Genomic DNA, 27,117 nt, shown 5'->3' with positions numbered 1-27,117 from the left:
CATGATGCAACAGCTGTTTATTGACAAGGTTTCTCCGGCCCAGCTGTATTCTGGCGCCTAATATACCGTCTACAATTTACTTTTAGTCCAAGGCAGGATGATGAGTGGAGGCAAATAAAGCCAGCAAAATGCGGAGAACGGCCGGCGTACGGCGTAATCACCGACCAGGCCGTGGGGTTTTTCTACAAATCACAAGTTTGCCTCGCTTGGCTGTGGACGGTGTTAGTTTACAAACTACATACAATGTAGTCGGTATATTTTCCTAACAGCATTTCCAATTTTGCACATTATCCGATTCGTTAGCGCGGCGCGTAACTTAGTATGGTGTACGTAAATGAAAATGTGCAACCACTCTTCATATTGTTCTTCAAACAATTCTGATCTTATATACAATTTTCATACATTTTACGAACCTATGTCCGTATAGGTAGTAGGTAGTAGGTACCCATTAGGTCAGGCGGAAGACTTTAGCGTATGAAAATCCCTACTAGTGGATCTATGTACAGCATAATAGTCGATGGTCGATTTATGTTCGTATACGTTGGTCGTTGACATGACGTCTAGATGTTCTTTAAATAATAATATTCGTCTGATGATCAGAGTAGGATAAGCTAGAGTACAAAGAGGCGAATAAGAACCTAAGAAGATCAGTTGCGACTGAGAAGGGAAATGCAGAGTTGGACCTTTATCAACAACTAGATTTAGCTTCAGATACAGAGATATACTTATAAAATAGCTAAACACTAGCACAATAACACGAAGAATTTTAAGACTACGAAATATTACATCAAGGACAGCAAAGGCACGCTACTAACATCCGATAAAGATGTCTGTAAAAGGTGGTACGAGTATTAGCATATATGTACTGCTGAATGAAGAGTTCCCCAGACAGGCTGCAATCGAAGAACCAAGAACACAAGGACCCGTAAATCAAATCACCATCACGGAAGTCAAAAAGGCCATTCTGAAAATGAAAAATTCTGAGAATGAGAACGACATCCGGATGGATGAAGTGGCGTACTCTCACAGGGGTGCTATGTGACGGTAACATGCCAATAAGAACTAAAGGCAAGGTCTATAAAATGGCAGTACGACCAGCATTACTATATGGGAGCGATGTTCGGGCAGCCAAAAAGAGCCATGAACAGAAGCTACAGAACACCGAAATGCGTATGATGAGATGGCATCATCATACGCATACGTAAGTTAAAAGTATGGAATGAATATATAAGAGGAAGCTTTAAAGTTGCATCCATAACCGAGCAAATATCAGAATCAATGCTTAGATGGTACGGACACGTCATGCGTAGGCCCGACGACTAAGTGGCGAAAAAGTGCCTTTCCATGGCTGCAAGAAAGAGGGGTAAGGGAAGACCACTGTCCGCTGCCTGGATGACAAATGTCCAAAGGGACATGAAACCCCTATGCCTCAATGTCGAAGACGCGAACACGCGATCTACATGGGGCCGCATGATAACAAAAGCTGACCCCGCGCAACGGGATAAGATGAGGGCAAAAAGAAAGAGAGATCCATGGGATTCAGTGGTAGATGTATTTGACGATTTAAAAGTACTTGTAAAAGTTCATTTGAATAAAAATCTTTCTACTATATTCTATAATGTTACATCTTTGTCGACATCTGTATTTACAGCAAATAAATGATTGATTGAATGTTATCTAATGATAGTGATAAACCGACCGAATATCGTTTTTACATTTTCGTTCAGAATTATTGAATTGATTCAATGTTCACATAACTATTGAACAACGCTCACACAGGAGTTGTGCTAATGTCCAAGTTTCGAGAGAAAAATATCAGCACTACCATCGATTTTATAACTTTTGGGAGCATCAAAACATGCATTTCTATCTTGCTAGCTAAGTGTGAAGTTAGAAACTTTAGACTGCTTTATGATTATGGGTGCGAAGTTGCGAAGCGGCGGTGGTATCTGTTTGGTAAATGAAACTTGTTGTATAATCCGGGTTAAGAGAACGAAACACGTAAGTAGATACCTACTTTTAAAATTGCAAATAATAACTAAACCATACTGTTGTTCATGGTGTGTTATAAATATAATAAGCTTAAAAATTACCAGACTAATGCGAACTTGAGAATAGGTGACAGTAAGCTAATTTATAACAAACTTTGAATATGGCTAGAAGTGTACTTTATACAAATAATATCTCTATATTATTCTGTTATATCAAAGGTATAACAGAAATAGAAAGAATTTTATTCAAATAAACTTTTAAAAGTTGCTATTTTTGAACCGTCAAATGTACCACTGACACTGGTTTAGCATGCCTTTCTTACCGAGAAGAATCAGCAAGAAACTCGGCTGCACTGTTAACATGTAGTTAGTCGTAACAACAATAGCATAGATTTAATATAAATGTAGATAAAAGTGAGAAACGGTACACAATCACGCCATCACCCCTTTGTCCGAAAAATAAAGAGAGAATATTTCGCAATCAAAAAAATAAAACGACATTCCGCTCGAGCGCCGTCAAGTGAATAAAATATGGAGTAAAAAACGAGGGAACAATGTGAGTGTCCAATTAAACAAAGCTCGCTCACGTCATCGAAAGGTGTTTCCCGAAGAACGTAACGCACACGAGCGCGATCAGCTGACTGCTCCGATTTTAACTTGCACACACACTACTGTACCACTGTTAGAGAACATAAATAATGCCCACCTAAATAGCTATACGGCTATACGTAACATCGGTATAATTTGTGTAAACGGCTGCCCGACGGAAGAATGTGCGATACGCCGCTTTCCATCGCGGCGAACTCGATACGGCCAACGAATAAAGCGCTCGGTTCGATTTGTTGTAGGCACTTAGGACATTACGTTGTGGAACGGTGAGCGTGAGATCGTATTAAATAATCACTCTCATAAACACAATAAACACGCACACAACGTGTTATTATCAGTGATGTGCCATTAAGAAAGAAAGCTATCGTCAAATTAACTATTTTTACGTTGCAGTCTTTTTTGGAAGCTTTTCCCTCATTTTCAACTTTGATTTCAAATAAGTTAGGTAGGTAACCAACAACCATTAATTTTACAAGATTAATTCAATAATCTGATGAAAAAACGCGTCAAATTAGTATGTCTGAGATAGAATAGCGTGGTCGAATAGTCAATAGAGACAATTATTCTGACAGAATGTATAGAAAAGTAAGAGCAGAGTAGGAAATAGAGAAAATTTAGAATAGGAATATGGAGAAAGATAAGAGAAGCGTGATAGAGTACAGAATAGAGACAATTTTGAATATCAAGAATATGTAGAAAGGTAAGAGCAATGTGGTGGAATAATGAATGGGGAAAATTTTGAATATTCACAATATGTAGAAGGGTAAGATCAGTTTGATAGAGTACTGAATAGAGACAATTTTGAATAATCAGAATGGGTAGAAAGGAAAGAGCAGAAGGATAGAGTAGTAAGTAGAGACAATTTTGAATACCAAGGTAAAATATGTAGAAAGGTACTGATTACTGATAATACTAGACTATAACTATCGGTTCCAAATGTCGATTCCATTGAGAAGCCTACAAAAACTCATAACAGTCACACAAACGAAATCACGAATTATGACAGGAATTACCTACTACTGTCATAGTTCGTGTTCAACATTCATGGCAAGTATCTTTTTTGTCTATAGCTGAGATTAATGAACCTATGTATTTTTTTAGAATTTACATTATAAGTAACATCGACCATTAAATTGCTTTGCCACCCATAGATTGATGTCTATTTTCGCATACAAGAGCTGTATATTAAACACATTTATAAAGGTCAAGGCCTTCGTAATATTTTGATTAACTGGAAGTTGTTGTCAAAAATGTTATACCTATCCAGGTAGCTGTCAAAGCGGGACGTGTCTTTACGTCCTAACTAAAACCACATACCTAAGTATGATAAGCTACTATTTGAAGGTTTTCCGTCTTATTTCCTTAGGAACTCGATTCAAAAGTTCCATACATTGTGCGATAGGATAATTCATAATTCGGTGCTCAAAATAATTACTCGAGCATCATTTAAAAACAAAGAATGAAAATTATTTTTTATCGCTTCATTTAAGTAGACAAAAATACGTATTGTTAGTTTAAAAACGAGTGTATGGTCTACCATACACACGATTTTAAAGTTACAATACGTATTACTATTAAAAAGATGAAATAATATCACTGAAAAACGGATTTTTTGACATTCTACATTACATAATGAAACATTTCCACATATTGCAACTACACAAAATAATAACAAAACTTACCTAGAAAAAATATCTACTAGGTACGTGTGAAACAAGACTTAAATAACTAAATATCTAGGACAATTAGATATTTCAACAACTATGCAAATTGAAATCTTTCAACAATTTTATGTATATTTTTGCGAATAAATTATCTGAATCAGCGCAAAATATGTGAAACAAGTCATTGACCCATACAAGTAAAAAAATGGATATGCATGTAATATCCGTATGTCTTAACTCTTTGCTTTATTTACAAAATGTTATAAAAGTATGCATAACAACAATATAAGCACAAATTTTGTTGCTAACTAATTAGGAAGGTAGGTGGATAAAACTGAAAAGCTGCAGAAATACGCCTATAACGGCTTCCGACGGCAAATGATACCGTTTGCCTTACAGATAGCTACAATTCTTGTTACCGACTTGAAGTTAAAACGAAGTTCTAAAAGTTCTATAGATGCAACATAAAATCTTTAGATCTATGGATATAAGGTTGAAGACACCAATTAGGATCATTAATAATACATAACTGTAACCGGATTACATAAGTTTAAAAAAATCGAAAAACTAAATTGCAGTGGTTGTAAAGTTTCACAATTTAGACGACATTCTCGTCAAAGTTTCCAACAGTCACCGGTCATATGATAATAAAAACAAACATCTAGTCACACCGCCGCAAAATAGAATCCACGAGTATTGAGCCAACGCACACAGGCGCAGCAGCGGTCGGATGTCACGCACACGCCCGCGCCATACAGTCTGTACACACGCACACCACACCGAATTGACAGTAGATAAGAATCGTCCCATTTTACATTAAGGAGTCATGCGGCCGAGATACTTACTGTGTTCGCAGGCAGCCTTATGATGACGGCCGTCTTGAATCCTTCTTGGAATGATACCGATACACAGATTAGAGTCGGTCGCGCACATGCACTCACGAACACACACACTGACAGTCCACGGTACAATGGGAGTTATGTGACAGTATAGGGTCGGGGAGATAAGTCTGAGAGGATGAGCCGGTTCGTAATTCGAGCACGGGGAGCGGAGTGGAGCGATGGTGGGCAGCGGGTCGTACGGTGTGGATGTATGGGAGTACGCTCGATTGCTCTAGCGGTGCGCGCGTTTCAGTTGGCGCACGGCGACTGGCGCAGGCGAGGCGCGCGGTGCGACGAGGCGGGCGGGCGAGCGATTTCACCGGGCTGATATTGCGACGGCCGCCGCTCGGCTCCGACCCATATGTATAGCAATAGCGCTACCTACCAGCGAGGGCACGCCGAGTCGAGCGGGGGGGTCGCGCTATGCCAGCACTGCACACACCCAACACTCGACCAGTTATTTGTTGGCGCGCACACTCGCCTTCTACTCAGAATACCCAGTACCTACCCACGTACATGGCAAATCAGCTTAGTTCTGCTATGGCTTTGCTTCATATGTTTGCAATTCATCTGATTACACTCTAGCTTTTATATCTAAGTGATCATTGCGAATTGTTTAGTTTTATCGCTAATATTTGTGTATTTATATAGCACTATGACGACATTTACGATAAACTTTGTAACGGTTCGCTTACAATCGAATGCCTCTATCAATAATTGTATTAGTCACAATTAGATAAACGAAGCGGAAATAAAGCCGCAGATTCGGGCGTTCCGGCGTGTTTGATCAGAACCTAAACAGCAAACAAACACGAGAGAGCAATAAGCGCCACAACGAGCAGCAACAAATTAATTAGGCAATATTGATCGGATTGTGTGCGATAGTCATATAAATGCGTACATTGATATAATGTTATGCATCTCATTACAGTTGCGGTGGATACAATAATGGCCTATTGGAAATGCGGGTCACTTGTATTTGCACTGAACATTGATGTACGTGTTTTTGTATTTATCTCCACGGAATACATTTCAAATATAGACCGAAATACAAAACAGGATTACTAAATAATACTACGTACCAAAATCTCTAGAGCATTTATATTGAAATTGAAATAAAAGCAAAGGCCCAAAATAAAGGACAATGTATAATGACAAAGTATAATGACAAAAAGGTCACATATTTCAAATATAAACTGAAACATAAAATATTAATAAATAACACCGCTTACTAAAATCACAAAGCAAATTATATTAGTAAATTATAGAAAACTTTGAAATAAAAGCATAGACCCAAAAAAGAATTAGATATATTGACAGAAGGTCTGACTTCAAAGCCTCATATTGTAAAGCTAAGAATCTCAATCGATGACCAAATCATCAGAAATATACATTAGTATGAGCGAAACAAACCAGTATAAAATGAACCAGATGTTGTACTCTGAACTGATCAAGAACGCAGATGTAGTAGTAATAACTAATACGCACATACGGTCGCAATTGAGCCTATAAATCTTCTATATAATATATAAAAGGAAAAGGTGACTGACTGACTGACTGATCTATCAACGCACAGCTCAAACTACTGAAATCACGCTGAAATTCGGCATGCAGACAGCTATTTATAACGTAGGCGTCCGCTAAGAAAGGATTTTTCAAAATGCAACCCCTGAAGGGGTAAAATAGGGGTTTGAAGTTTGTATGAAAGTGTGTCAGTTTTGAAGTGTCTATAAAGAAGTTTTGTAGTTAATATTTTTGCAATTAGCAGTATGACATATTTTATTAAGCTCATATGTTAAAATCTCATAGTTAAAGATCAACCCTAAGGGTGCAAAATAGGGGTTTAAAATTTGTGTAATCCACGCGGACGAAGTCGCGGGCATAAGCTAGTTAAAATATAAAGAAACTCAATAAGTCAATATTTAATAATATGCAATAAGCCCTATCAGCATAATTCTATGGAATAGATTGAAAAAGAGAGGCCGTAAAATAAAGCCTTGCACGGTTGAGAGCGGATAGAGCCGTAGATGATAAAAAATCTAAATAATGCGAGGTTGGATGGACCCCAGCGCCAAGGAGGCGCCTTCAGGACGTAGCACAAAAGACGCCCATCGGTCTGCGCGCGAGCATTATCATAATCGATTTTATCGATAAATTAATGGCATACTAATGACGCTTGACGAAGGACAATCTTTATTTCTTCGTGCATCTATACAACATCGAAGTTATTTACTTGATTACAACATAAGATTAAATAATACTTGGCATAATATTTTACTATTTATGTTTAAGCCAGCGTTGTTTCGGAGAAAAAGCTTTCCATATTTACTCATTTAAAGACAGTTTGTAGTTATAAATTTTAATACTTTGAAGTGGATTACTAAGCAAGGTTTAAAACTTTCGATCACAAAATCATTATTTTAAACAAAATAGATACAAATATTAATTATGTAGTACATTGGTGACTTGACTCGTTTAAAATTTACTGAAGTAGGCTTTACAGTTTACACTGTAGACACTCAAACTGCCGAAGCTAGTAATTCCTACATGATCGCCGAAAAACATAGTTTTTCACCTTTTACATCAACCACAATCTGCGTCACAAACTCGGCTGAGGAAGTTCACAACACGACTTGTAACAGGAAGAAATCAAAATACTCTACTTTCTAAGGAAACAAACCAAGTTGGGAATTCCGAGAACACAAAAAGAGACTCGAATTCAATAAAAATCGTAACAGACGTTTTGCCCATGCTCAAGTTGATTTTAAAGAAAATATGCGGAGGGTTTGAAGCGGCTTCGGCACACTGACGGCGGATTTATCGCAATTTTCGATATAAACCCCCTTCAGATTATGCCGATGACGTTTCAGTCGTCATATTACAATTTTGTTAATAATAAGCACATAAAATATTAAAACTCTTAACTTTTCTATGTTAATAAATAAACATGAAATTCCTAAGTGTGGGTAAGTGGGTAAATGCTACTAACTGCAGGCAAGCCAAAGAGTCTTTAACTAGCATGGACCAACGCCAAACTAACAAACTACTCCGCCGGGACAGAGGTAAACTCAGGAAGATGGCACCGACTTATAACAGGGCATGGCCCATTGAACCAACACTTTCTTGTTATAATATGTATCACCGATAGTCCTCTGTACAGGGCCTGCATGGAGGTAGATGAAACACCGATACACGTGCTGCTAGAGTGCACGGGGCAGATCAACGCGAGCACTGCTTTGATCCTCAGCCTCGCTCTGGGAAGCCCTCGACAAATTTGGCTGGTTGAATGGGCGATCCGAAACATTCATCAATTTACTGCAAATCCTTGCATATTCCAAAAAGCTTTGTGAAAATATTAGGTTCACTAGCAGCAATGTTAGTTGCCGACAGGTTCTTACTTCTAACTTATTTAGTAAACGTAATGGAATCCAAGCCGAAAGTTGGGCCGACGGACGGAAGCAACAAAAACGTCGGGTGTTGACAAGTAATAAATAATGATAAATAATTTAGACAAGTTAAGCTGAATCGTGATAAGTTAAGGTGCTAACATGGTCACCTCGCACCGGAAAACGCAAGACCCTAACTAGTTCGATAGATGACATCAGATGAGTCGCAGGAATCCGCTGGATTCAGGCAGCGCAAGACCGTGGCTTCCAGTCTCTACAAAAGACCTATGTCTAACAGCGGACCTCTATCGCTTGATAATGAATTTGAATAGGGTAATCTAGCCAAAAATTTATAGTCATGCAAAAAAGATAGCTGCCGACCTAAGTTGGAGCAGTAAGTTGGTACGTCTGTAGAGGCTATTAGAAACCTGTTCTGTAGAGTCGACTGGCAGGCAGTGGGGTGTTGCGAGGGCGAGCTCAAAATAAAAGAAATATGTTTTAGTAGGTTAGCGAGCGTGTTTACGGGCGGATTCCGGGCACGATTATACTGCTATTAGTTGCATAAGCACCGGAGAAGGTAATGTAATTAAAGGATATTTTTTCTTGAAGTAACACCGAGAACCTTCTGTATCTTGAAACAAAATTGTATAAGTTTTTTTACCACATTTTGCATCAACTCAATTTTAACTCAAAAAACCGCGCTTTTTGAAATAGCCTGATTTTTATCTCTGACATCGATATGGGAATATCTATGTCAGACTATGCTCCTTTAATCAAAACAGAAGTATTTTGTCTAAACCTTTTTTTAAATTTTAATATCTTAAATTCTGAATGTTTGTGAGTTGAAACAGTTTTGGTATAGAAGTGCGATTTATCTAAGACTTATAATACTGCCGATTATAATCAAACTATTCAATTTCATTGCATCATTTAAGTATGTATTTAAGGTACAGAATACAGATGTGTTGGTATAAGACGCTCTTACTCAGCTATTCCGAGTTACAAAAGCTAAGCAGTATCGTAAAGTTGGCTAGTCAACGCCATCTGTCGGGCGCTCGGCGAGGCTGGGACCGGATGCGCGACCAGTTTCGTAGTGACACCGAACACCTGCAAGTAGAACCTGTGTACCCGCCTGTACTCAGTACCTAGGGTTACCTTACCAGAGAACAGGAATTTTCCAGACTTCTGCAAAATTTTGACCGTATGTCAGGATGGAATTTTAGTTTACATAATTGGAAGGCCAAAGATAAACAATATCACATTTGACTTATTGAGATTGATTTACTAGTTTCAGTAGCCCACTTGCACAAGGACAGTTAAATTGGATTTGACTCGCTCCAGCAATGCACGGGGCTGCAATTGCTTGTACAGTATAGTATAATAATATTGTAAATGGATGACTTGAAAAGAGCAACCGCCGAGTTTCTTGCTGGTTCTTCTCGGTAGGAACGGCATTCCGAACCAGAGGTAAATTAAACTAGTTAACGATTCATAAGAACTTTTAATAAGTCTACTTGGATAAAAATAAAATTTATTCTATTCTATCGCTGTCACTTTTTGGCAAGAGCATAATGCGCTTGCCAAAAAGTGACCAAATTAAAAAATAACTAAATAACTAAAAAATAACAAAATCAATTTAAGTATCCTTGTGTAAGTGGGCCTTACAAACATTATTTAAAAACAACGAACGAAATCTTTGTATGTACAATCAGTGATTCAACAATTTTTTTGGAGAAACTGCTGGTCTTCAGTACCATTTTCTGAAACCATGAAAATTCATAGAATTGAAAAAAAATTGAAGAAATTTGACGTGAAGATATATTTTTTTTAATCAGTGGTATATTGTATTCTGGTAACCCTACTGTACCGAACCACTACAATCAAGCTATAAGTATTTATGCACACCACACCAACCTTGCTTTTATTCCTCGGTTTTCTTAAAAGGAAAAAAATAATTGGCACTACATTTATCTTTAAAGAGCCAATAAAGCGTGTTATATTAAAAAACCTTAAAGTATCGCGTGAAACCACAAATTTTGTAAATGTGAAGCAGGGTTGCGATCTTGTTTTTTAATTGGAATTCTTTTTTTCTTGAAATAATCAGTTCATTATTTTAAATTAAAATACCAACGTTCTTTGACATTTAAAACTAAAACCTTTAGAATAGAATAATAAATCTAGTTAAAGTAGATAAGGATAAAAACGGAAATCTGAAAAAGCAGTCTCTTGGCTAACAGAAAATACTTTTTATAGAAGTCTTGAATTTCTAGGAACTGGGAAAGCTTGCCAAGGGCGCAGATAAAACTATAGAGAATTAGATGTCTCCTGAAATAAGTGAAGCCCATAAAGCCGTTACGCAACAAAGCGCAAGTCGCTGTAACGTAACGGCATATCTGTCCAACTGAACATACTGACCCATACCTTGATTTTTTTATTGAAACTCGAACCAACTTACCAACCTAATATTATAACTGGAGAAGCTAAATCGGAATGATCTTGTTGTTGTTTACAGAAAATTTAAGAAGACCATAATGTGAGAAAATTACACTTGAGGTGAGGAGCAGAAACGCCCTGTTCTGGAAGGACGCATGAGGTATCGCTAATGCGTGTACCTTACTTTACTTAGGCTTGGTTGTTTCAAACCGTTTCATATCGTTACATACAATGCGTAAAATTGAACTCCTCACGCGCCATTTTAACTTTATGGGTCAAATTTCATGTCAAAAGTACGATTTTAGTCCTTATTTCAAAGGTGAACCGCACTTTTGACATGACAGTTGACCCATAGAAACTCTATGGCGCGTGAGGAGTAATTTTGTACGGACTATACATTCGTTAAAATAGTTTTCTTTGACATCTTGTTCTGTAATGCCATGTTTACCACTCTTCACCATTTTATCACCGAACCGCAAGACGTCGCGTCGGGCGAGTTTCCACAATTATGTCGCCGACATTCCATCTACACGCACAAAATGTTTTGCGTCATCATTCCTCCATCCATTCCACGATCTGTATGTCCTACCAATTACAACCCAGGCTATCTTTAAAACAAGAGTGAATAGGCATCTTCTAGGTAAATACGTCCCATTTTAGGCCACATCATCACTTTCCATCAGGTGTGCTTGAGGTTAAGCGTTTGCCTATAATTAATTTTTTTTAATGTTTAACGGTTACAAGTCTGTTAAAATTTTCTAGAGCAACCGTGTCTTAGTGTGTAGTGGTTACTTTGTAACTTCTATCAAAATAAAGATTTATTTATTATTGACGCATATCAATCGATTGCAATATTGTCAAGCAAGAATGACCCAAGCCAGTAACTGGATGGATGACCGACTTTGGAATTTGGCCTTTCCATTTCCCCTGGGCCTCGGAGAGCACGTTAAGCTGTCGGTTCCAGTTATTACCGCTAACATCTGGATAATTACTGTAAAAACGTAAGAGTCGAAATCTCGTTTTCTTAGTTGAAATGTATGCGGAAGGATCATACAACGCACCGCATTACGATCCCATGAAAACTCCTCTTATTAATGGAAAGGGGTCACTACCCTTCAGCAATGAGGAGTACGCAGAGAGAGATAAGTCTTTCTAATCGAGGCACTCAACACTTTACACACTTATTCTTGGCATACTAATCAACTCGTCTCTATCATAGCAACTCAACATAAGCTTATTAAAAATATCAAGATGTTGCTAATTAATTATTCCGTTCCGTTATCAAATAATAACGACCTACATTATTCTCAAGGGTACCTACATCAACTGTAACGAAATGTGGTTACGCAAGAAAGCAAGACATGTCAATGGCATCTCAGCCTTGACTCAGTTCATGGCCGACTTTGTACGTCTCTCTGACCTAAATGTCGAACTCATTTCCTTAAATAAATTTTTCGAAGTTTCCAATAGTTATTCAAAAGGCAAAGTCGACATTTTCAGCACGACCGACTAAGAGAAATGGATTTGTCTCCGTCGAGGGATCACCCTTTTTCTTTTAATGGTACTTAGATACTTCCGATCATTATTATGACTGATCTTCGACCTATGAACCATCTACTTGTACTGTATCTTTGTACCTATTTCTAGTACCTATGAGATTTTTAACCGACTTCAAAAAAAGGAGGAGGTTCTCAATTCGTCGAATCTTTTTTTTTTTTATGTATGTTCCCCGATTACTCGATGACGCCTAGACCGATTTTGAAAATTCTTTTTTTGTTTGAAAGGGTATACTTCAAAGTTGGTCCCATTTAAATTTCGTGAAGATCTGATGAACATCTTCGAAGATAGATACTGGAACTCCTCAACGGATAAGAGTATATTGCTCGCGATCAGTGTAATAGCTTAGTAAACAGTAGATTTTTAATCAGTCATAGCATAATTCCATGGGGCCACTAAAAATTGTGAAATAAATTTTTTTTACAAAAAAAATAAAAACCGACTTCGTTACACAAACACTAAAAATTGAAAAATAATTTAATTTATTACCGAATATATTATGTATACAAGAGTTAATATAGTTCCATAATAATATTTTTTGGGGTCGGTGCCAATGAGGTGCCATTGTGGAGTCCCATAAAAATATGAAGTCTAGACGATTCGCGCAGCTAAAGCTAATTGGCACCGGCACCAAAAAGTATTATTATGGAACTATATTAACTCTTGTATACATAATATATTCGGTAATAAATTAAATTATTTTTAAATTTTTAGTGTTTGTGTAACGAAGTCGGTTTTTATTTTTTTTGTAAAAAATTTATAGTTTAACGAAATTTGAATTCCAAACAGCTCTGTACATTATGTAAAACTTTATAGGGTCCATTTTACTACGACGTCCTAACTATCAAGAAACTCATGAAAACTGTTACAGTTTTCGGAAAATACAAACTTGTACTGGGAACAATAAACAAAAATTATACTCAACAAGTTTTGGTAGGTATGACCAAAATGTTTCAGGATGACCATCCAACAAACACTAAGGGTACTGATAGGTATCTGATAATGTAACTTGACAACTCAGAAAATTAAGACGTAACGTATCTCAGTTTCCCGAGATTAAAAGAAATCTCCGCATGCAAGGAGATGGGTATTCCTTTTGTACTTGTCCGGTCAGCGAGACAATAAGGCAGTTACGCAAGGAAACGTCAATGGCATCTCGACCCTGCCTCCGTTCTCGCCACTGACCCACTTTGCTCGGATGCGCACAATCACAATTTCGCTGTTATAAGCTCATTTAACGTAACATAATTGGTCACTGCGAATTGTAAGCTTATCAATACAGTGGGAAGCTTTACAAACTTCTGCCTACGCGTTTTATTATCGTCATAATTTACTCCTTTAGTTTAGTTGGTTGAATTGTTTTAATATTTCATCACAGACCATCATCTAAAGTCGCAATATTTTTCAAAACAACTGATAATATTGTGGTCAATCTGTTGCACACAGTATGGTGTACAAGAGAATGAATGAGATTGTGTACAGTATGGTCGTTTTAAAATCTTTAGAGTCCTATTACCATACCAAATCTTGATTCTTAATTTTTATGGCTATAAAAGTTCTAAAACGTACAAAACACTGGAAAAATTCGACATCATACAAAATACTAGTATTTTTTCTTCTTCTTTAATTTTATTTATTTTTAAGCTTCAAAATTAGTTTGTTCATTCTCTGCTCATGTTTCTGTTTATTAATGAGACACTTGGAATATGCGCGAAACCGGAAAAATTTACGTCAGAGATGTAATGGAAAACGTGGCCTATCATAACAAGGCGGCAAAAAACACTGGCGACTCAACTCGGCTGTGTAGCCCGTAAGCCATTAACTTAGAATATTAAAGTTACCAAGAGACCGCATAGAATCAGGGTTTAGTTTTGTCCTAGTTTGATTTAAGTGTTGGTTAGCAATACAGAAATAGAAAACGTAAATTGACTTTCCAATTTCCTTCTGAAAGACTTTTTATACTTAATTGTTTGACTTTCTACTTTTATTGCAAAACTTTGAAGGAGTTTAATTTTTAGTATCGTAGTCAATAAACGGATCTTGTCATATTCGTGATGGTGCCTGTCTGCAAATTCTACGGTCTACAAGAGTTTTTTGACTGCGCGAGATCTTGACTGCGTTCAAAAATGGACCTAACCTACTACTTTTGTAAGCAGTTTCCATTTACATGCCATTCCATTTCCATTCTATCAGCCTGCAGTGTCGTGCAGTTCATAGAGGCGTTAAATCACTGCTTACCCTACTCATAGTGGATTAATGGTTATTTTTCTTTAGGACCTGCTTGTAAATAGGTTCTTATTTAACAACTGCTTCATCATGATCAACCCATCGCCGGCTCACTGCAGAGCACGAGTCTCCTCTCAGAGTGAGAAGGGTTTTGGCCATAGTCTACCACGCTGGCCACACCCTGCTGCTTATCTTGGCTATTAACTTTATATACGCCACTATCAGCCTGTATGCCTTAACTGCTGAGCATAGGCCTTTCCCAAGAGCGCGTCAACAAACACGGTCCTCAGCCTTCTTCATCCACCCGCCTCGGTCCAGCGGGCTGGAGGTCGCCCTACACTGCGCTTACCGGTACGCGGTCTCCACTCCAGAACACGCCTGCCCCATCGGCCGTCGGTTCTGCGACAGACATGACCTGCCCACTGCCACTTCAGGTAGTTAATCCTCTGAGCTATGTCGGTCGCTTTTGTCCTTCTGCGAATTACCTCGTTACGGATTTTATCCCTGAGACACCCAGCATGGCTCGCTCCATAGCTGCGCGCTGAGCGACTTTTAATTTGTGGACGAGGCCAACTGTCAGTGTCTACGTTTCCGCTCCATACGTCATTACAGGACACACTCATGATACAATATTTCACCTGGTGATAGATGGTTCCCGAGTCTCAAGAATTTTCCGCAAGCAACAGGTGTTTTATGAAAGACAAGTAAAGACAAGCGCTACCAGAAAAAAAATTACCACTGCAATTATTGCTTTTCGATTCTTTCAAACAACGTTACATAAGACCAGTATAAACAAACCATTAAATCAACATTCATTAAAACTTAAGCGGGTTGCAAAAGATAAGAGAGTTAATTATGCATTGAATGAAAAAAAAAAAAAAGAATTTCCAAATAGCTGCCTGTCGCGGCGGCATTGACAAGGTTGCACAAGATAAGAATAAAAATAGCCACATCATGTAGAAACTCTCCGGCCACGTGACTATTTATTTATAGTAGTATAGTAGGTATAGTAGGTAGAGAACTGAATGAACTTTTCTTTTCGTGTGAAATGGCCGTGTGTGCGTGTCCCGGTGTCAATGTAGGCCACAGTCAAGGTCGAATGTTTAATATAAAGTCTGGCGTCGGGACATTAAAATGGTCGGCCCCTCCCTGAGACCCCCTTATCCCCGGTTCGGGCGGCGGTCGCAATCGTTGCACTCGTTATTTATTATCTAAAGGCAGACCCCTCTCTCTTAAGATGCTTCAACTCGGCCTACAGACCTGAGTAATGAATAATTATTTTGTTTAACAAAAATACAGGTAAGCGAAAACATCCGGTATCCGTATCTACCTACATTTTCATTGTCACGTAATTTCGCTTCCTGATAAACATTCGTCACATTCGCGATGTGAAATATATCAATATCATGCGAATAACAAGACTACGGATAATAAAAAGGTTAGATTATCTGAACTTTGAAATACAACGTATCAGTTTGGTTTAGAGATAAGGAAATACCGTAGTCCGTACTTATTTCGTATCATTTGATATCACAACTTTTTCTTTTATTTTACATCACCATAGCCTAATATTGGACGTATTATCGTCGATTCAGGTCAAACCGAGAGTTCCCTCACTCTAGTTCACTCTGCTATGGAGTGACTATACGACCTCTATGTGCTACTATCAATGACATTGCTACTATGCATAAAGCACTAGAAAGGTAATTTCGAAGAAAAATCGCTAAGCTTTCAAAATTTCCATCTTCCCTCATCCTTCCAAATGGCCATCAAGTAATAAGCAAAAGCGAATTGCAGCATCGAATTTTTGTTCGTAATCACTTGTCTAATGTCTATGCGTACAAATTGTTGGGATAGACTGACATAAATAATCTAATATAACTTTATAAACATCGTATAACTAAAACCATATAAAAGGCTCCGGCTTCGCTCGAATGGAATGTCTGAAAATTCTCTCTTAGGGCGATCACGTACTGCATCCGATCCAAATCCGTGAAAATACGTTCTGAAGTAGTCGTAGAACTATTTGCACGGTAGCTTACGCACTAGCTCCGAATTCTGTCATCCGAGTTCTCTCCGTCATCCGTGAGATACCTCGAATTCAAATCGGACATAATAATATGATGTAGATTGTCAAAGAAGTCTACTGAATTAGCTTGGATTTGGATCAGAGACCGGATTATTGCGTAAGCAACATCCGAGTTCGGTCCGAGTTTTTATAACCGTATTTTCATGTTTTCACGGACTCGGATCGGATGAGTGCGTAACCGCTCTTAGTGAGTATTTTATATATCTACTTTAAGTATAGAGAAAGCATAACTATATGCAATGTCGCACGTTCTCAGTCAGTTTCGCCGTTAAAATAATATTGACTATGTACCTATTCGTAAACAATATAGGTCGCCCTTATCAAACAGTCACTAAGCACCGCTGTAGGTAAGCAAGACGGGGCCTGGTAACAGCTGATACGATAAACAAATCCCTGACCTACGAGTACGTGTGACGAAACTAGGCACCGGATGATTACTTACATACTTTATTCTGAGGTAGATAAATGTAAATTGTGGGCGTGGTCGTTATCAGAAAACGGTAAAACGTAAAAGGCCGAGTTGAATGCCGTTTTCTGTCAAGGCCTTGATTATATGGGTCGTAATTAGGGTTGGCAGATAAGGAAACCTGAATGACGCGAAGGATTTATCTTTGATTTGTATTTGCGCTGTTTGAGGGATTCCTCTTATGAATCCAGATTCTTGTCTGAAATTGAAAAGATGACAGAAGATGATAAAAATATGTATGTCAAGACAATACGACACATCTTTAAAAATATATTAACCCAATTTCAATCAGATGTAGGAATTTTTGCTGACGTAAAGATCAATTGCACCAAATGCGCCAGTACTAGGTTAGTTTTAAAGTAAATCATCATCATCTCAAACTATTGCCAGCCCACTATGACCACGGTTCTCCTCTCAGAATGAGAAGGGCTTAGGTAGCTTGCGTGTGACTAGTCTGCCAATCCGCACTTGGCCAGCGTGGTAGACTATAGCTTAATCCCTAGTCATTCTGAGAAGAAACTCATTGTCAGCAGTGAGCCGGCGATAGGTTGTTGATGATGGTAATTGAAATTGTGCTTATATCATTCAATTTTCTTACAAAGTAGAATATGAAGTACGTACTACCATACACAGTAAAAGTTTTGAAAATTGCCATTTTCTTTTAGCTTACACCTTCACGTCTGTGTGCTCATATACCTAACACTTGAGTGGGTGTGAAAGTGACTTCGCGCACGCTGCGCTGTGCCGGGAATTTTCTAGTCTAGTTATACCTATGTAAAGGACCTAAACAAATCCGTAATGTCGGTCGCGACTCGCAGCGTGCTCCCGACAAACTTGGGACTCTCACTTTCGAACGGGAAGGCTCGGTGCCTTGACAACTTCACTATAAACATACAAATAACTAGCTACGTACCTAATACAAAACCCGCTTTTACGCCGTAACATTCACCCAGATACCTATTTACTACGTAATTGTTTGCTTCAACGAACGAGTCAGATCTGATTGATGTTGCCGTTTCAGAATGCGTGTGGTGAAATGTTAATGTGTGTAGCACATTATAAAGGTATGGTTTTTCTTTTATTTCTGTGTATGTAAAACATGTGATAGCTGAACTAAGCGGTGATAGCCTAGTGGTACTCGCGGGGTCCGGGGTTCGATCCTGGGCACGCACGTCTAACTGTTCGGAGTTATATACGTTAGCAATTAAATATCGCTAGCTTTAACAGCGCAGGGAAACATCGTAAGGAATCCTGCATGCCGAAGATTTTTCCAAAATGTTTTCAAAGGCGTGTGAAGTCTGCCAATCCACACTTGGTCAGCGTGGTAAACTAGTGACTATCCTTCTCATTCTAAGAGGACACCCGAGATAGGCCGGCGATGGGTTGTTCGTATGTTGATGATGTAAAACATGCGTTTGACCGATTTTGACGAGAGGGACAGAGATGAGATTGCATCCCGGGGAAGGACATAGACTACATTTGATCCCGAAAAATCAAAGAGTTCCCACGGGATTTTGAAACCTAAATCCACACGGAAGAAGTCGCGGGCATCATCTAGTAGGTAGGTTCGTGCAAATAGTAGTGGCTTACTACACCTACCTAAAGGGAATCAAAAGCTAAAGAACAAGTTCAGTTATGCCCGACGCTATTTACTCCTGATAAAAAAAGATTTCGACGAATTGAGAACCTCCTCCTTTTTTGAAGTCGATTAAAAACAGACCAGGGTCGGTTGTTTACAAACTACAAAATTACAACAGCGTGTTAGAAGTTAGAATAAATACACACACACTCGCACACAAAAATCCATAATTATCAAATCGTCTGCTAAATTGTTGGGGGTTTCCCCGTTGGAGAGCTGCCAAGAGGTATGGGGCATCTCGAAATAAATTACAGATTATAAAAATCCAAACTGATGCGATTCTGTTTTGCAGGTGTTGCCGAATTTAACTGTATCAAGATTAGTCATAAGTCATAACACTCGTTAAAATACTTGTATAAAGGATTTTCTGATTATCTCTCGCATAGGTAAGAAAGTATTTAGTGTGCTCTACTCCATTTTCGATTGGCTTGACATAGAATAGATATTTGTTATGGCAGGGCTATAAAGTTTGTTATTTTAGCGCGACAGTTTGTATTTAATCCCGAGCCAGCGAAAGAACCAGGTTGAACCACGAGCGAAGCGAGTGTCTCTAACTATTACAATTGTAGCTTCTCATACTCATGCAAAAGGATCATACAGCAATCAAGCGATTCGAATCTAAGACAGAAAATAACTCACAACGAACGTACTAGATGGCACCACAGGTATCTTCAAACACGAGTCACGATGCAACCTGAATCCACGCTAACGAAGTGTTAACCTCAGAAGCCTATAGGTATATATTCAAGTTCCAAGATACAGCGGTTGGACCAGCTGGGACACGCTGGGAGGAAGATCTTCCTATTATTACGGTCGAGTCACCATCACACTTCTCCCGTACACAATTATTATAATTTTTGGCTAGTAAAAACCTTGCAAAATGAATAGGTATAAATGAAATGATAACATCAAATATGTACATTGTAGGTAACTACACAAGCCAAGCGTTTATTAAAGCAACAAAAACAGCAAAGCATCAGGACAGAGATAGGTCTCATTAACATTCACCTGTCGCTCGCAAAAAAAGCAGCTTTGTCGCTGCAGCTCGCAAGCGTTCGGTACATGCATGCGGTTTTACGACACGAACAACACGGGGCTACACCTACACAATACACAGTCTCATATAATACAGGGTATAGCTAAACTATGCATTTAAGACTTTAGAACATCTAGAAGCAAAGCGTGTTTTCGACACTCCAAAAAAGAAGCTTTGCCGCTGAAACACGGGGCTACACCTACACGATATACGTTGAGTCTCATTTAATACAGGGTAGCTGAACTACGCATCTAAAACTTTAGAACATCTTTAAGCATAGCGCCAAGGAAGTGGGGTAAGGAAGACCAGGCAAAAGCCTACTATCTATCTACAAGCCTACTATCTACGAATACGAGTCGTGCTACTAAACATCTACATATACATACATAGAGCGCACTCTGACTTAGCAGACTTAAGACAGTGTTAAAACAAGACAGAGTTATATCTCTTACATATATATATCTGTCTCGTTTTAACTCAAAAGTCTGAGCAAAGTCAAAGTGCGCTCTATAGATTTCAGCCTGAGTTTGCTTCGTTGGTCACATCCGTACACACTCAGAGTTAAAGGTATTTTTTTTGCACTTGTTACAAACCAATAATGAAATTAAGTATTTCTTCTCGGTAGTTTCTATTACCAACCAAGTTTCATGAATCGTGACGTTTGACTGTACGATAGTTGCAATTAGATTGGCTGTCAATCTTTCAATCTATTTTTACTTAAATACAGTTTCAGCAAGGGGAACATAAATTCAGTGAACAAATTCAGTGAATAAGAACAATCGCAATGATCGCACGGGGGACTACCGTCAGTGTCAAAGCAACACCGTACACCTTACACCTGTCTACACTCTACTGTCATGCCATCACCTGTCTATGTGACATAAAAAGCGCTGCCTCTGCAATTGTCGAAGAATGCACACGTTTGTTCGGCATGAGGTGCGACTAGTTGTGTGGCTAGTGGCAAACGGTCACGGGACCAGCAAGGCACGCCTCATCGCGATCGGGTGACATCATCCTGAGAGCTTTATTTGTGCTATAGTTGAATGCTGGTAATTCCTGTTAGACGGAAACTTAGTTTGAAAAATGAATATAACTGGTGTCTGTCTGGTCTTAACAAAGAACCATACTTTTTTTACTAGCGGCCCGTCCCGTCTTCGCCCGGGCTACACAACATGAATTAAATAGATGCCCACTACTAACTGATGCCCGCGACTTCATTCGCGTGAATTTAGATTTTTAAAAATCCCTTGGGAATTCTTTGGTTTTCCGGTATAAAAAGTATGTAGTAGCACCACCACGTCTATCCGTTGCTCAGTGGCGTGCACTGTGTTTGAAGCCAGGGTAGGCATAAGTTAAGAAGGAACCTATTTACTGGCAGGTCATAATGAAAAATATGCATTGGGCTATTACAACTGGGGTAAGCAGTGCATTTATGCCTCTATGACCTGCACGCCACTGCCGTTGCTCCATTAATCCGTGATTGAATGACAAACCAACAAACAAACACACTTTCGCATTTATATTATGGGTAGTGATGTCCATTTGGAATAATGTTCCTTTGAAATGGTGAAAGAATTTCCCAAATATGTGCAGTGGTTAGATACAAACAAACTCACAAAATTCGCACTAAGACCTTTATAATATTAGTGTATACTGTATAATATATTACCTATTCGAATCGTGGCATTATGTCTAATTCATACCTACTCTACGGTCAGTATCAGTGTGAAACTGGTAGCAAATCTGGTTTAGAATATCAAGCATCTCGTTTAAAATGCTAGTCTTAAATGTCACACCTTCCATACATTGACTCATATCCATCTACATTGTACAAAACGTGTTAACAAACTCTGATTACAGTGCCGGTATAACGAATCGGTTGTTTGACAAAACCGCCCATGGTCCGAGAGCCGGGGGTTACAAGTCCTATGAATCAGATATATGGGTAATTTTTGTGCGTGAATAGTATTGCCGTAGACATAACCGACGACACCTCTAAAATTGTCCAATTTTGCACACATGCAAAAATATGGTGTCACTTTCGGTTATGATTTCAAGCGTAGTCTTATTTTATAAGATGCATAATTATTTATACCAAATTAAAGGTTTTGAATTTCGAAATAAAAATGTATGATGTCGATGTATTCAATAACTTAGAAAAAAATACCTTTATTGGCGGTCGACTCAAATGACGGATGGATAAAGCGTGTCAATCCTCGGAACCACTATTTCCTACACAAAAACCATGAGTTTGGTCAATGATGCATCTTATAAAATTAGCCAACACTTATCATCTTATCTTTGCATGCCGGCCAAACTGGACAATTTAAGAGGTGTCGTCGTTTTATAGTTACTACTCATGAGCCTCCTTAGAAATCTTATAGTCACTGAGCGGGCGATGGGGAGAGCTGTACTTAGAGTTTTTCTAGGTGATCAAAATAACGTACGATCCTTGTAGGAGAACCAGAGTTACCGACATAGCTCAGCGGTGTTGCGAAATTGAAGTGGCAATGGGCAGGGCTCATAGAAGCTGAGGTCCCAAGGTGCGAGAATGGCGACCTCGCATCGGAAACCGCAGCGTAGGAAGACCCCCCACTAAGTGGACAGACGACATCAAACTAGTCGTAGGGAGCCGCTGGATTCAGGCCGCGCAAGACCGTGTCGTGTGGAAGTCCCTACAAAAAGTAGACGTCTACTATAATGATGATGATGAATACTACGCATATGCAAAAAATGTCCTTCTATCTAATTCATTGGACTTTTAATTCCCTAGCTCTCAGACTACCAGTATGGTCAAGCTTCAAAGCTACATTGTTTGAACCGCAAAGCGTTACGCTGCCGTGACGTAAATTAGACAATACGAATAAAGGCAGGTTAATGGTCGTGATGTACTTAGCCGATAAACGGTTTCAGAGTGCTTTGTTGCTAAATATAAATTGATTAAACGAGAGTCCGAGCTACTAATAGTTTCACTTGTAAATAAATAATCGGCTGTTTAAACGGAATGGTATTACAGTGGTTATGTAGAGCACTTAGGACTTTCTGACATATCAAAGTGGCATAATATCATGACGAGTCCGTGGTACCACCACCCACTGATAGGTACCACCACCCACCGAGTAGGTACCCGTGGTCCCACAGGTGGATACGCACTTAAATCGGTGCCTTGAGGAGATTCTTTTTTAAAATGGCTTTTAAAACTAGAGGCTCTACGAATTTTAAAGAATAATAATGCAATCTAGACTCTAAAATCTATAGTAAAGTGTTCCATATTTAATTTTAAAGTTTTGATTTGCCATACAAATTGTCTCGAGGAGATTTCTATACATGACATTTTGCGCTCGAGGTTCAGTACTCCGTCTGTGAGGAAAACAAAGATAATATTATTGTTGAGTTGTAATGATAACTAGAATTTACGTAATATTATAACGCGGGGTAGGGGCAGGTGGCAATGATTATAATTCACAAGTAGGGAATGATTGATGGTTACGGTGACACGTTGCGTCATAAGGTCGAGGTCAATCCCCTCAGTATCGTAGGATAATGATACAATAATTATAAATGAAAAAATTTCAAATTATTTATGTCCTTAAAAATACGTCATTTAACAATTTGTGTCATGAAGTAAGTTTGAAAAACCTGTATCTGTACAAAAATAAATATTTGCAACAAACAGACATTTATTAGACGAAGTTACAATGATAAAGCAGTACCTACTTATAACCTGATAGTTAGTTACATAATAGTGACGCAGAGCATAATAAATAGTGACGCGTCACAAGGTGGCGGGGTCAATGCCACCGGTATCGCATTGTAATTATATTATCACAAAAAGGTAGAATTAATAAGCGGCACTTATAATCTGGTATTTTGTTACGTTGTATTATGATGCGGGGCAGGGGCAGGGGCAGGTTAGTGCAATGATGACAAACAGGGCATAGCTGATGGTTGCGATGACACGTCGTGTCATAAGGTCGAGTGGTCAATTGCACTGGTATCGCAATCTGGTTTATAATGATAATTGTATTATTAGACAAAGTTAGAATACATAAGGAATATTTATAATCATTTATTGTAAGTATCTATAGGTGTACTGTAGCGTCATAAAATCGCAGGGTCAATGCCGTCGTCGGTATCGGAACGTATACGAATATTATAAGAAAAATAATAAGGAATATTCATAATCTGGTATTTTAGCGTTTAAACTACCGTGAGTGATTTCCATTATAAATACTATCTGTCCCGGCTTACTCACGTGTGTAGTCGACGTTAGCCTGACTAGTTTCGAACCCATCCAGGGTCCTTTTTCAAGGGAGTCCGTCCGCGCACGCGCCGCGGTTTTGACTAAACCGCGGTCTAAACCGCGGCGCGTGCGCGGACGGACTCCCTTGAAAAAGGACCCCGGATGGGTTCGAAACTAGTCGGGCTAACGTCGACTACACACGTGAGTAAGCCGGGACGGATAGTATTTATAATCTGGTATTTTGTTACGTCGCATAAAGACCTAGAGCAGGTTAGTGCAGCGATCACAAGCAGGGCATGATTGATGGTTGCGGTGACACGTCGCGTCATAAAGGTCGCAGGGGTCAATGCCGCCGGTATCGCAATGTGCAGGATAATGGTCCCTATCGCAAGCATACCTAATTCACAGCTGCAACTAATGTGCTAACTAAAACGCTATGTTACATCGATTTAAATTGTACAGTTCATGTAGGGTCAAGGGTGTTTATACAGTGTAGATGTAATTATGGTGTTGTAAGACTGTAATAAGGCTTGATCAAATATGCTTTGCAATGTCGATTTAAAAAATTCTTGGACTCTAAGTAGAAGAAGTAAAAACACACAAGGTCTATTAAAAAAAAATACGTCAAAGATTTCGATGTTTTTGTCGAAGTACCAAGGAGTGAAAACAGAAGAATTGACGTTAAAGCGAGTGATACTTTAGTACTTAAAGCGCACATAACTCCGAAAAGTTATGGGTTCGAAATCATTATCACCGCTTTTCAAACATCAATACTGTAATCCAAATCTGATCGATTACAAATCAATCCTTCTCAAAAAACATTCTAACATTACTCGGAAACGCCAGCGCATTTCGATTTCCTCATATTATTGTTTATTTTATGAAAATTCATGAACAAGTGATGCTGGGTTCAGGTTACGACCACCCGGCACGAGAACTTTGGGGTTCCTTCGTACGTGGGCATGCCATAAAACGTTCCCTTTTACGACAACGGCGACAGTACACATTCACATTAAGAGGAGGCATTCTAAAACAATACAGAGGGCCCGATAGGAATCTCTTTCATGCCATAAACGGCCTTTTCGACACAATCCAACGACCATATAGATTTAGGGCGGGAGCAAACTGTAAGACTTTTCTCCAACGACTCTTTTCTTCTTGATCTGTTTCACTGCGGTCAGTGAGTTAAGAGTAAGTAGAACTAGAAACGTAGTAATGGCCACAGTACATATTAACATTAAGAGGAGGCATCGCAGAACAATACAGAGCGATAATACTATAAACATACGATTCTCTTTCATGTCAAACTGGTCTTGTCGACCCAAAAACGACTAACATTTTACTCGTGAGATAACAATTGGTTAACATTTTACTCGTGAGATAACAAAATTAAATATGATAAATTAAGTTATGCTCGCAGCTTCGTCTGCGTGGTTTACACAAATTTCAAACCCCGGTTTTACCCCTTCAGGGATTGAATTTCCGTCCAGTAGTTTGAGCTGTGTGTTGATAGATCAGTCAGTCAGTCAGCTTTTCCTTTCATATATGTATATAGATTTTAATAAATTGACAATTTATCATGCATAACAGAAAAGCTGTCTTCTAATTAAGGACTAAGGAGGCGAGAGTCTGGTCGTCTACGACCATATATAGGCTATAGGAGTTATTTACTTAGAATAATGAAAGGAACGATTTTAAAGGTTAGCAAACTAAGCTTAAACTTGTGCCTGTCCAGTTATGAAATATAGGAATCCGAAGGTGTTGATAATAAAGGGATCTTCTTGCTGCATAAGAAAGAAACAATTTGTCCAATGCCTTTTTGCGGCAATACAATGTGCGGCAGTCCTAGTCTCACCTGCTCGCACCTTCGTTATTAACTTCCATAAAAGTTATGCCCCGTCGTCTATCTAATGAAAATCCATTCCACCGAGTTATGCGCATAAACCGCTTGTTTATTGGTCAATGGTTTAGCTTGATGAATTAAAATAGCTTTGCACACAAAAAACGCGCTACATAAAACATGTTTACTACAAGTTCACGTTGGCCCGAATTGTTGGGCAAAATGCGGAAGCTGGTTGCTAATTGCGGCAATATCCTTCGATGTGTGCACGAAAAATTAACACCAGACGACAAGCTGGCCAAGGCGCGCAAAGTGCAATGTATTATGTAACCTGTGTATTTGATTTTCAGTAAGCGTGTCATTATTATAAATTGTTTTAAGTCAATTGGACTCTTGGATGAAATTATGTCTCAAGTCAAATGTCAGCTATTATAAGTCAATGTCCAAATTTTTCAGCTAAGTGACAAAGGCAAAAGGAAGGTCAAAAGAGTCATGTGACGGTCCTCGATAAGAGTGCGTGTGGCAACGCTGGATATGTTCCACTGTTTGATCTTCCAGTGTTACGGCCAGTGCAGACCAAGCGCAACGAGTGGCGGATAATGCACGGTTATTAAAGGCAAGAATCCGTTGACTCCTCGCGCGGCTTTGCAGAAGTTTCGTTAAAACGATTTCAACTGTATATCAAAGTGAATAAGTTGAGTTTAAATTGATACAATAAAAGAAGCCACGCCTCGGCGCCACTCCAGTCGTCCATCGTATACATATACAAGGAGCTTCACAAGAAAATAGCGGTTACGTTTGTTGCTTGATATTATCGTGTAATCTAAAATAAGCACCCGCGCAATCGTTTCATGCATAATCCTTACAAGTCATGTAAGGCTTAATATCATTCCGTGAGTATGCTTATAAAACCTCGCGTCGCTTAGTCGTTATAACCAAGTCCTACAATGTATGGAAGTTTAGTGTAAGCCCGTAATAAGCTGTAAGTTGGCTTGCGTTGACGGATTAACTGTTTGTATGAGCGAAATAAGCGAATATACAGAACTACAATACAGGC

At 38.8% G+C, this 27,117-nt stretch overlaps 1 protein-coding gene across 7 annotated transcripts in view; it reads right to left on the bottom strand.

Moving 5' to 3' along the window:
* osa (trithorax group protein osa) overlaps window positions 1-27,117 on the bottom strand; it is a 174,556-nt gene that overhangs the window by 59,727 nt on the left and 87,712 nt on the right. Inside the window, exon 1 of one of the 7 annotated variants that reach the window (XM_069505788.1) lies at window positions 5,110-5,449. The exons of the other annotated variants lie outside the window; for them this stretch is intronic. The gene's annotated coding sequence lies outside the window, so the exon portion shown is untranslated. Of the gene's footprint in view, window positions 1-5,109; window positions 5,450-27,117 lie in introns of those variants that run through there. 7 annotated transcript variants of the gene reach the window in all.

Source organism: Maniola hyperantus, chromosome 21, assembly GCF_902806685.2.
Source record: "Maniola hyperantus chromosome 21, iAphHyp1.2, whole genome shotgun sequence".
NCBI lineage: Eukaryota > Metazoa > Arthropoda > Insecta > Lepidoptera > Nymphalidae > Maniola > Maniola hyperantus.
This window is presented reverse-complemented; position numbering and strand designations above follow the sequence as displayed.